The sequence below is a fragment of the Rhincodon typus genome, chromosome 35, assembly GCF_021869965.1.
Source record: "Rhincodon typus isolate 14 chromosome 35, sRhiTyp1.1, whole genome shotgun sequence".
In the NCBI taxonomy this organism is placed as follows: domain Eukaryota; kingdom Metazoa; phylum Chordata; class Chondrichthyes; order Orectolobiformes; family Rhincodontidae; genus Rhincodon; species Rhincodon typus.
Genome location: NC_063366.1, coordinates 23,272,113 through 23,276,424, shown reverse-complemented (window position 1 = coordinate 23,276,424; position 4,312 = coordinate 23,272,113). Strand labels below are relative to the sequence as shown.

At 41.6% G+C, this 4,312-nt stretch overlaps 1 pseudogene; it reads left to right on the top strand.

The window, feature by feature from the left end:
* Positions 1-825: 825 nt before the first annotated feature.
* Positions 826-4,312, top strand: part of LOC109926205 — a 468,382-nt pseudogene continuing 464,895 nt past the window's right edge.

The window sequence follows — 4,312 nt, the reverse complement described above, 5'->3', positions numbered from 1 at the left end:
GTGCAATGAAGAATTAAGAAATTTTCAAATGGAAATGGATCAGTTAGTGGAATGGGCCAAAATTTGACAGATGGAGTTTAACATGGATAAGCGTGAGGTTGTCCATTTTGGCCAGAGGAGTGGAAAGGCATTCTGTTTTCTAAATCTGGAGAAATTTCAGAGTGCTTTGGTGCAGAGGGATCTGGGTGTCTTCGTGCATGAATCACAGAAAACTGGGATGCAGGTACAGCAGGTAACAGAAAAGCAAACGTAATTTTGGAATTTTATGCTAAAGAAATGCAGTACAAAAGTAGGCAAATGTTGTTGCAACCACATAAGGCATTAAGTGAGACCTCACCTGAAATATGTGTACAGTTTTGATCCTATTACTTGGGGAGGGATGTAGTGTAGGCAGTTTAGTGAAGGTTCACGAGATTGATTCCAGAGATGAAGGGTTAGCCTCATGAAGAGAGGTTGAGCAGTTTAGGCTGATACTGTCTGGAGTTTAGGAGAATGGGAGGAGATCTGATTGAGGTGTATAAGATGCTAAAGGGGATTGACAAAGAGGTTGTAGAGAGGATGTTTCCTTTTGTGGGGTAATCTAGAGTGACAGGTCATAGTTTTAGCATAAGGAGTAACAGATTTAAAGCAGAGATAACGAGGCATTGCGTCTCTCAGGGCGGTGAAACTGTCAAATTCACTCCCCCAGAGTGCGGCGGTTGCCGGGACATTGAGTAAATTTAAGGAGAAGATACACAGGTTTTTAATTCGTAAAGGGTTGAAGGGTTATGCAGAGCGAACAGGAGAGTGGAGTCGAGGCTGAGGTGAAATCGTGTTAAATGGCAGAGCAGACTCCAGGGGCTCAATTGTTTACTCCTGCTCCTGGCTCTTGTGTTCTTATTCCGTGGGTAATACGAGGGAACCAAACTTGTTCATCAGCAATCCATTGATATTACTCACTTTTCCCTGCCCTTTTCTGGGCTGTGGTTTATAATGCAGTTACTGGAATCAGGAAATATACTGGGTAAATATTTCACTCAACGCTGAGTACTGCCACTGCACGGTGATCAATCTTCCGAGATGGAAGCTGACCTTTCCTGTGCTGTTTGCTATGATCTGTATAAGGATCCTGTCTTACTCGAGTGTGATCACAGCTTCTGCCGATCCTGTATAACCCTCTGTTGGGAGAAAGCTGACATTGCCTGCTGTCCTATCTGTAGGACGGAGACTTCCTCCAGGACCCTGAGACCCCACCGCGCTCTCTCCAGCATCGTGGAGACGTTTGTAAAAAGCGGTGGAGGCGGTGAAATTCAGCAGGAATGCAGCCGACACAAGGAGAAGATTAAATTATTTTGCAAATCTGACAAACGCCTCATCTGCCTAGTTTGTCAGACATCAAAAAGTCATCAGAACCACGAGGTGCTGCCTGTGGAAGAAGCTACCCAAGAGTTGAAGGTGAGCAGACACCGAGTAAAATAACAGAAACAGATGATGGAATCCTGAACCGGGAACATTCAGGAAATTGGATTTGAGAGCTTCCCTGTACTTAAGGCATGTTTATATAATTACTCAGTCTTTGAGTGAAATACCATTTGTCTTCCGGCATCGGCCCGACAGCTGTCAGAATCTGAATGTTATCTGCACAGTCTTTAACTTTTGGATACGTGTTTCTGAAACAAATGACAAATTAATTGATGTTTTTGTTCAGGAGGAACTGCGAACCTTCCTGAAGCCAGTTCAGGGCAAGAAGAATCAATGTGAAGCTGTAAAAAGTGATTACGAGAAAACACTATCTCACATTCAGGTACTTCCCGATGTTGCATTGTTCTATAACCTGTTCAGAATTACAGAGTTATTTGCTGTGGCACTCTTGCCTTGTGTCAGCACTACAGAAAAGGTAGAGAGGCAGTGGGAACAAGGATGGTGCCCAAACTGAGAGCTTACACCTGTTGGGAAAGATGCCATATACCATAGATAAATGTGAGGCTATCCAGTTTGGTAGCAAAAACAGGAAGGCACATTATTATTTGAATGGCCATAGACTAGGAAAGAGTGGGAGGGAGTGCATTGAGACCTGAATGTCCTTGTACACCAGTCACTGAAAGTAAGCATGTAGGCAGTGAACAAGACAAATAGTTGCTGGTCCTTATAACAAGAGAATTTGGTTAGAAGAACAGGGATGTCTTGATGTAATTATACAGGGCCTTGGTAAGACCATCCCTGGAATATTGTGTGCGGTGTTGGTCTCACTATCTGAGGAAGGATGTTCTGGCTATGGAGGGAGTGCAACAAACTGGCTTCCTGGGATGGCAGGATTGACATATGAAGAGAGACTGGATCAGTTAGGATGATATTCGCCAGAGTTTAGAAGAATGAGAGACAACTTCATAGAAACCTATAAAATTCTAAAAGGGCTAGACAGGGTAAACACAGGAAGGATGTTCCTGATGATGGGGGTGCCATTACAGTTTAAGGTTACAATTTACGAATACAACGTAGGCCATTTAAGACTGAGGTGAGCGAGTGGGGAATGAGCCTATGGAATTCCCTGCCTCAGAAGGGCAAGGAGGCCAAAACATTGAATGCTTTCAATAAGGAGTTAGCTATAGCTCTTAGGGCTAACGGGATCAAAGGGTATGGGGAGAAAGTGGGAATGGGTATTGAGTTGGATAATCAGCCAAGATCATATTGAATGGCAGAGTAGGCTCAATGCAGTGAATGGCCTACTCCTGCTCCTAATTTTATATGTTTCCATTCAATAGGCTGTAGCTCTTTTCTCTAGGAAAGCAAAGGCTGAGGGGTGATTTGGTGAAGTGATCTTAAAAATGACATAAGAGTATGATTGGGCAGTCATGGAGAAGATATTTCCACTGAATCTATAACTCAGAACCCTCAGTTTGCTTTAGTCCTCAGTGAGTTTAATTGGCAATTTTCTCGCTAATTAGTGCTCTGTCTGCTGGGTAAATCGTTGTCTGATAATCTGTTATCAGTTCTGTAGAAGGATAAATTAATGTAATTTCACTGCATTAGAGAATAATCTGCATTGTATTTAAAACAAAACAGTAAATTATTCGTTTTGGGAATTAGATTGGAAATGTTTTTCGCTTCTATATTCACAAATGAAAAAAAATCTGCATGAGCTGTACAAGCTTTCAGAAATCTTAATCAATTACTAGCTATTCTGTAAAACCATATTAGGTTTCACTCCATTAGAGAATGATTATCCATGTATTTGAAGAAATCTCAAATTTTCTGATTGAGAATGAACCAGATTGGAAATGCTATTCTGAATAACTCTGAATAATTCTGAAATGGGCTGCAGTTTGATTGGATTTCAAGAAATTCCCAGAACATTGTTCAAAGTTTCTCAGATTGAACAACATTTTAATTTGTTTTGTTCAATCTGATTATTATGCCCCAAAGGACCAAGGTGTAAAGACAGAGAAACAGGTTAAAGCTGAATTTGAAAAACTTCACCAGTTTCTCCATGAGGAAGAGAGGATTCTCTTGGAAGATCTGAAACTGGAGAAAGAGAAGAAGATTCAGGAGATGAAGGAGAGGATTGAGAAGATAACGGAGGAAATCTCATCACTTTCAGTCACTGTTCAGGATGTTGAACAAAAGCTGAGGGAACAGGACAGCATCACGTTTTTAACAGTAACTATTTATTTTTCTCTCCTTTGCCTCTTTTATTTGAGATTGTCTTGATGAATTGCAGATTCTGTCATCAAAATGTAGAATATAAACCAGACTGAGTAACAGCACGCCGATGACCTATGACATTTGGTTTTCTCTGTCTCACACCCAAAAACACCATCAGCTGTCTTTAACATGGAAATGACACAATCTATAGCATGTTTACTACAGGGAAACATTTCAATGAGCTGAAACAATGAGGAAAATTGGCTTCATAAAGAGTGAGAAACCCTCAGGATGGTCAGACCATTCTCCCCTGAGTGTACATTTCCAGTCCTGCCGCTGGTCAGACACTGGGAACTACAGTGCAGAGTCTAGCCAGGCTGTACCATGTTTGCAATGTCCCTGGCTGGAACTGTAATGATTCTGTCCAGGAGAGAGAACTCTCCACAGGGTCAGATAGAGAGAGACAAATAGAGCTTTATCCCACCAGTTAAGTAGTTAAATGTTCAGACAATGGGAGGGGTGTGACCCCTTATGACAACCATTTATATCAGAGTCAATTTGATTTTATGACATACCTGCTAAGTTCAGTAAACCCCTGAGGACTTATTTTAGCTTTAGCATTTCTGAACAAGGGTCCTGACCCAAAATGTAAACTTTTCTGTTCCTTTGATGCTGCCTGCCCTGCTGTGTT